Below are 8296 nucleotides of genomic sequence, written 5' to 3' on the forward strand. Positions count from 1 at the left end.
ATGTTGAACAAGAGTGGTGAGAGTGGGCATCCTTGTCGTGTTCCTGATCTCAACGGGAAGGCTGCAAGCTTTTTCCCATTGAGGATGATATTTGCTGTGGGTTTTTCCTAGATAGATTTGATGAAGTTGAGGAATGTTCCCTCTATCCCTATACTTTGAAGCGTTTTAATCAGGAACGGATGCTGGATTTTGTCAAAAGCTTTTTCTGCATCAATTGAGAGGATCATGAGGAAACAAAGGCAAAGATGAACTTTTGGGACTTCATCAAGATCAAAAGCTTCTGCAGAGCAAAAGAAACAGTCATCAAAACAAAGAGGCAACCCACGGAATGGGAGAAGATATTTGCAAATGACAGTACAGATAAACGGTTGATATCCAAGATCTATAAAGAACTCCTCAAACTCAACACACACAAAACAGATAATCATATTAAAAAATGGGCAGAAGATATGAACAGACACATCTCCAATGAAGACATACAAATGGCTACCAGACACATGAAAAAATGTTCATCATCACTAGCCATCAGGGAGATTCAAATCAAAACCACATTGAGATACCACCTTACACCAGTTAGAATGGCCAAAATTAGCAAGACAGGAAAAAACGTGTGTTGGAGAGGATGTGGAGAAAGGGGAACCCTCTTACACTGTTGGTGGGAATGCAAACTGGTGCAGCCACTTTTGAGAACAGTGTGGAGAATCCTCAGGAAATTAAAAATAGATATTCCCTATGACCCTGCAATTGCACTGCTGGGTATTTACCCCAAAGATACAGATGTAGTGAAAAGAAGGGCCATCTGTACCCCCCAATGTTTATAGCAGCAATGGTCACGGTCGCCAAACTGTGGAAAGAACCAAGATGCCCTTCAACGGATGAATGGATAAGGAAGATGTGGTCCATATACACTATGGAGTATTATGCCTCCATCAGAAAGGACGAATACCCAACTTTTGTAGCAACATGGACAGGACTGAAAGAGATTATGCTGAGTGAAATAAGTCAAACAGAGAAAGTCAAGTATCATATGGTTTCACTTATTGGTGGAGCTTAACAAATAATATAGAGGACAAGGGTAGATGGAGAGGAGAAGGGAGTTGAGGGAAATTGGAAGGGGAGGTGAACCATGAGAGACTATGGACTCTGAAAAACAACCTGAGGGTTTTGAAGGGGCGGGGTGGGAGGGTGGGGGAACCAGGTGGTGGGTATTAGGGAGGGCACAGATTGCATGGAGCACGGGGTGTGGTGAAAAAACAATGAATACTGTTACGCTGAAAATAAATAAAAAATTTAATTAAAAAAAATGGCTATTAACAAAAATGGAGTCGTTCTGGCTAAATAGGTCCTTACAATTCCGATGCCTGAAAACCAGGATGGGAAGAGATGACGGACTAGGGCCATGGCAAGTGAAGTCTCCGGGATATGCGGCCAGCTCTCTGTGTGACTGATGGGAAGTCTGGGCTCAGGATGTGTCAGACAGAGCACTAGTGAACATGGTGGCCTATGAAATTGGGGTGCGATTGAGGCCACGCAGGTTGATCCTATTTGGGGTTTCTGGGCAGCCCCATAGGGCACTTTTTTCTTCTGGTGCACAGGCAGAGTGCTGCGTTGTGCCTCCAGAATGGCCAATCTGGACGCCTTGTGGGCCAGGAGTGTGAGAACCGAAGTCTGAAAACACAAGCTAGGGTTAGGTTTCTGGCTGAGGGCTTGGAAGGCGCACTCTTCAGAGGCTGAATCAAGATCTCCAGCATCAGAAGGGATTGCGGGATTCAGACGTTGGCTCGAGCTGGACTTTGTGTCCATGATGGCCCGTTATTGAAGGGGGTGTCTCATGAGGCCATGGAGGTTTTCCCACTCTGGGGGTTGTGAGCTGCTGCAAAGCACAAGGTTTGCTTTTGCAGGACCGGCGAGTCCTGTTGGATGTCTCAAGGATGAACCATACGGAAAATTTGAGATCAAGGCTCTAAGCATGGATGCCTGGAAAACCCGAAACGGAGTCTCCTGAAGATGGGTCATAATGTGGGTCTGTGTCCAAGGAGACCTTGACATGTGGCGGTGGCTCTGGGTCCCTGAAGTGTTCTCCTAAATGGAGGGTTTTCTCAGTTCCAAAGAGCACGTTTCCCATGTGGAGACGAGTGGTGTTCGAATTGGTGTCTCAGGCAACCCTAGAGGCAGATATTGGAAAGAGGCCTCTGAGGAGGGACACCTGGAAACCAAAGCGATATTCAGATGAGGGCCTAGGGACCTGTCCGGCTCAATATTCTGTTTGTGAGGACACCCGTCTGATTTCCTGAGTGGTGATAGTTGCTCACCGTTTGAGGGATGGCCAATGTTTGTCCAGGGCTGCCTCCACTATTGGGATGGCCTCAGGGACCTGGGAGGTTCCTCCCAATTTGTAGGATTGTGGGCAAGAGAATGGGTAGAGTGTCCTTGGAGAGGGCAGGCACTGTAGTGCGGTGTGTCTCCAGGGGCCCCAGTGCGAAGGGTGTGAGTGCCAGGGATGTGAGGTCAGAATTCTAAAAACGCATCAACAGCTTAGGTTGGGGCCTAGGGTATGGAAGGCCGGATCTACATTCTGTGAGGGGAGCTCCTCAGGATAGGAATGGAGGGTGAGTGCGAGGCGGTTGCTCAGGTTTGTTGCTCTGGATTTTGTTTCAAGAATGGGCGAGGCATGGCGGGGGGCCCTCTGGGGCCATGGAGCAGACTCTCACTATGGGGATTTGGCCCGGCTACCAGGAGTGTGGTGTCATTGTGTAGGATGGGAGGAGTTCCGTTCTCTGCCTCAGGTTTCCATTCAAAGAGGGATTTGAGAGCATAGCCCTGGGCACCGGTGACTTCTGGTTAGGATTGAGTGCCTAGAGGAAAGGCCAGCCCCATATGCAGGCTCATATTCCAGGCACTGAGAAGCCTCACTTGAGCCCAAGGCTCACGCTGAGTGTCCCAAAGCGTGTTTGTGCCCAAGGTGGCCGTCAAGATGGCCGTGGCCTCATGGCCCATGCTGCTTTCTCCTACCCTGAAGATTGGACACCATGTCAACAGCAAGGTTTAGTGCAAGGGGAGGGGTGTGTTCTGATTTCTTCACCAGGACCACCACCCCTGTGCAGTGATTGGAGATAAGGTCAAGATTCTGATGCCTTAAAAACCAGGTTGGGAATAGATGACGGCCTAAGGCCATGGTGGTTCCAACATGCAGCATTTGGGGCCAGCTCTGGGTGTGTCGGGAGTTCGGGGCCCATGCTGTGTCAGAGGGAGCATTAGTTCCCAGGGCAGCCTCTATAATTGGAGTGCAGTCGAGTGGTGTGCAGGTTGTTCCTCATTTGGAGTCTCTGACAGCCCCAGAGGGCAAGGTTTTTCTGCTCCTGGGCAGGCAGAGTGCTGCATTATGGCTCCGGTATTCCAAGTCTTGAGGGCATGTGGGACAGGAGTGTGAGGACGGAAGTCTGAGAACCGAAGTTAGGGTTAGGTTTCAGGGAGAGGGCAGAGGAGTCCTACTCTGCAGAGGGTGAATCGAGATCTTCTGCATCTGAAGTCAGGGTGAGGATCAGACGTTGGCTCAGGTTGGATTTTTGTGTCCATGTTGGGCTCTTCATGAAGAGGGGTGCCCCGTACGGCATGGAGGTCGCCCATGCTGGGATTTGTGAGATGCTCCCAACCGCAAGGATTCCTTGTGCTGGGCATTGGATTCCTTTTGGATGGCTCCACAATGCCCCATACGGAAAGCCTCGAGAGCCTGGTTCTCAGGATGCATACGTGGGTACCCCACGTCGCATTCCCATGGTGCTCCTAGGACAAGGCATGTTCGATCCGCTGGCTCTGGAGGAGCTTCCAGGTGGTCTGAGTTGAAATGGACTCTCCTGAAAATGGGTCATACTGTGGGTTTTGTCCATGGAGACGTTGGAATGTGGCGGTGGCTCAGGGGCCCTGAAGGGTTCTCGTTGCTTGAGCGTTTGACACAGCTCCTAAGAGCATGTTTCCCACGTGGAGATGAGAGGTGTTCTGAGTGGGGCCTCAGGAAACGCCCTTCTGCTTGTATTGGAGAACAGACCTCTGAGGATAGATGCCTGGAAACCAAAGCAAAGGTTCCTATTAGGGTGAAGGGCCTGTCTTCTGTGTCTTGGGACATCCGTCTACATGTCTGCGTGGAGTTGGCTGCTCAGCTTGGGTCAGATCGCCCCTGTTTGTCCAGGGCGGCCTCCACTATTGGATTGCCTCCTGGAACTTTGAGGTTTCTCCTGATCCCTACGGTTGTGGCCAATGGCACGGGCCCAGATTATATGGAGTGGCCAGGTAAGATCCTGAGGTGTGGCTCCAGAGGCCCCTGGCTTGGGGCCATAGCTGTGGGGACAGAATCTGGAAACCCAAAGTTGGCTTGGGTTATCAGCCGACGGTATGATAGGCGCAATCTACAGACCGTGAAAGGAGCTCCTCGGGATAGGAAGAAAGGGCTAGTGTGAGACGCTTGCTCAGTCTTTTGCCTCTAGATTTTGTGTCAAGCATGACCGTGGAATGGGGGGGTTGCCTCATGGGCCTCGTGCAGTCTCCCTTGCTGGGGATTTGGCCCGGCTCCCAAGAGTTGTTGGTCATTCTTTGGGATGGGAGGAGTCCTGTTCTCTGCCCCAGGTGTCACTCCAAAAGAGGCATTCCAGAGCAGAGTCCTGGGTACAGGGGAAGGGAAAACCCGTCCCCTTGTTAGGTTTTGGAAGCTAGGGGCATGACAAGCCCATATGCGGCCTCTTGGTCCAGCCTCTGGTAAGCCTACTTGAGCACGGGTCTCGTGCTGAGGGTCACAATGCGTGTTTGGGCCCAAGGGGGGCCTCAAGCATGGGCGTGGCCTCATGGCCCATGCTGGTTTCTCCTACCCTGAAGTTTGGACAGCATGCCAACAGCAAATTTTCCTGCCAGGGGGAAGGATGTGTTCCAATTTCTGCATCAGGTCCACCCCTGTGCAGTGATTGGAGATGAGGTCCAAGTTCTGTAGCCTGAAAACACAGGTTGGGAAGAGATGATGGCCAATGCCATGGCGGGTCCAATGAGCTGGCTGTTCGGCCAGCTGTCCGTGTGTTGTTCTGGAAGTCTTGGCTACGATGGGTCAGAGAGCACATTACTGCCCAGGGCAGCCTGGATAATTGGAGTGCTTTCGAGTGGAGAGTAGGTTGATCCTCATTGGGGGTCTCTGGGCAGCCCCAGAGGGCAACATGTTTCTCCAGTTGGGCAGGCTGAGTGCTGCATTGTGGCTCCGGAATTCCCAATCTTGAGGGCTTGTGGGCCAGGAGTGTGAGGACGGAAGTCTGAGAACATACGCTAGGGTAAGGTTACGGGGCGAGGGAACGGCAGGCCCACTCTGCAGAGGGTGAATCGAGATCTCCTGCACCTGAAGTCAGGGCGAGGATCCGACATTGGCTCAGTTTGGAGTTGGTGTCCATGCTGGCGCCTTCCAGAAGAGGTCTGCCCATGAGGCCATGGAAGGTTTCCCATGCTCGCATTTGCGATAAGCTCCAAACCGCAAGGGTACCTTCTGTGTGACAATCGTGTCTGGTTGGATGGCTCCACGAGGCCCCAGAATGAAAAAACTCGAGAACAGGGTTCTAAGGATGGGTGCCTGGGCAACCCAGCTCTCCTTCCCATTGCCTCCTAGGAACAGGCATGTTTGATCTGCAGGCTCTGGTGGAGCTAAACAGGGGACTGAGTTGCAACGGAGTCTCCTGAGGATGGGTCATAATGTGGGTCTGTGTCCAAGGAGACCTTGACCTGTGGCGGTGGCTCTGGGTCCCTGAAGTGTTCTCCTAAATGGAGGGTTTTCTCAGTTCCAAAGAGCACGTTTCCCATGTGGAGACGAGTGGTGTTCGAATGGGTGTCTCAGGCAAACCCTAGAGGCAGATATTGGAAACAGGCCTCTGAGGAGGGACACCTGGAAACCAAAGCGATATTCAGATGAGGGCCTAGGGACCTGTCCGGCTCAATATTCTGTTTGTGAGGACACCCGTCTGATTTCCTGAGTGGTGATAGTTGCTCACCGTTTGAGGGATCGCCAATGTTTGTCCAGGGCTGCCTCCACTATTGGGATGGCCTCAGGGACCTGAGAGGTTCCTCCTAATTTGTAGGATTGTGGGCAAGAGAATGGGTAGAGTGTCCTTGGAGAGGGCAGGCACTGTAGTGCGGTGTGTCTCCAGGGGCCCCAGTGCGAAGGGTGTGAGTGCCAGGGATGTGAGGTCAGAATTCTAAAAATGCATCGTCAGCTTAGGTTGGGGCCTAGGGTATGGAAGGCCGGATCTACATTCTGTGAGGGGAGCTCCTCAGTATAGGAATGAAGGGTGATTGCGAGGCGGTTGCTCAGGTTTGTTTCTCTGGATTTTGTTTCAAGAATGGGCGAGGCATGGAGGGGTGGCCTCTGGGGCCATGGACCAGACTCTCACTATGGGGATTTGGCCCAGCTACCAGGAGTTTGGTGTCATTGTGTAGGATGGGAGGAGTCCCGTTCTCTGCCTCAGGTTTCCCTTCAAAGAGGGATTTGAGAGCATAGCCCTGGGCACCGGTGACTTCTGGTTAGGATTGAGTGCCTAGAGGAAGGGCCAGCCCCATATGCAGGCTCCTATTCCAGGCACTGAGAAGCCTCACTTGAGCCCAAGGCTCACGCTGAGTGTCCCAAAGCGTGTTTGTGCCCAAGGTGGCCGTCAAGCATGGCCGTGGCCTCATGGCCCATGCTGCTTTCTCCTACCCTGAAGATTGGACACCATGTCAACAGCAAGGTTTAGTGCAAGGGGAGGGGTGTGTTCTGATTTCTTCACCAGGACCACCACCCCTGTGCAGTGATTGGAGATAAGGTCAAGGTTCTGGTGCCTTAAAAACCAGGTTGGGAATAGATGACGGCCTAAGGCCATGGTGGTTCCAACATGCAGCATTTGGGGCCAGCTCTGGGTGTGTCGGGAGTTCGGGGCCCATGCTGTGTCAGAGGGAGCATTAGTTCCCAGGGCAGCCTATATAATTGGAGTGCAGTCGAGTGGTGTGCAGGTTGTTCCTCAATTGGAGTCTCTGACAGCCACGGAGGGCAAAGTTTTTCTGCTCCTGGGCAGGCAGAGTGCTGCATTATGGCTCCGGTATTCCGAGTCTGGAGGGCTTGTGGGACAGGAGTGTGAGGACGGAAGTCGGAGAACCGAAGTTAGGGTTAGGTTTCAGGGTGAGGGCAGAGGAGGCCTATTCTGCAGAGGGTGAATCGAGATCTTCTGCATCTGAAGTCCGGGTGAGGATCAGACGTTGGCTCAGGTTGGATTTTTGTGTCCATGTTGGGCTCTTCATGATGAGGGGTGCCCCGTACGGCATGGAGATCGCCCATGCTGGGATGTGTGAGATGCTCCCAACCGCAAGGATTCCTTGTGCTGGGCATTGGATTCCTTTTGGATGGCTCCCCAATGCGCCATACGGAAAGCCTCGAGAGCCTGGTTCTCAGGATGCATACGTGGGTACCCCACGTCGCATTCCCATGGTGCTCCTAGGACAAGGCATGTTCGATCCGCTGGCTCTGGAGGAGCTTCCAGGTGGTCTGAGTTGAAATGGACTCTCCTGAAAATGGGTCATACTGTGGGTTTTGCCCATGGAGACGTTGGAATGTGGCGGTGGCTCAGGGGCCCTGAAGGGTTCTCCTTGCTTGAGGGTTTGACACAGCTCCTAAGAGCATGTTTCCCATGTGGAGAGGAGAGGTGTTCTGAGTGGGGCCTCAGGAAACCCCCTTCTGCTTGTATTGGAGAACAGACCTCTGAGGATAGATGCCTGGAAACCAAAGCAAAAGTTCCTATTAGGCTGAAGAGCCTGTCTTCTGTGTCTTGGGACATCCGTCTACATGTCTGCGTGGAGGTGGCTGCTCAGCTTCGGTCAGATCGCCCCTGTTTGTCCAGGGCGGCCTCCACTATTGGATTGCCTCCTGGAACTTTGAGGTTTCTCCTGATCCCTACGGTTGTGGCCAATGGCACGGGCACAGATTCCATGGAGTGGCCAGGTACGATCCTGCGGTGTGGCTCCAGAGGCCCCTGGCTTGGGGCCAGTGCTGTGGGGACAGAATCTGGAAACCCAAAGTTGGCTTGGGTTATCAGCCGACGGTATGATAGGCGCAATCTACAGACCGTGAAAGGAGCTCCTCGGGATAGGAAGAAAGGGCTAGTGTGAGACGCTTGCTCAGCCTTTTGCCTCTAGATTTTGTGTCAAGCATGACCGTGGAATGGAGGGGTGGCCTCATGGGCCTCGTGGAGTCTCCCTTGCTGGGGATTTGGCCGGGCTCCCAAGAGTTGGTGGTCATTCTCTGGAT

This window comes from Martes martes, assembly GCF_963455335.1.
Source record: "Martes martes genome assembly, chromosome: Y".
Taxonomy (NCBI): domain Eukaryota; kingdom Metazoa; phylum Chordata; class Mammalia; order Carnivora; family Mustelidae; genus Martes; species Martes martes.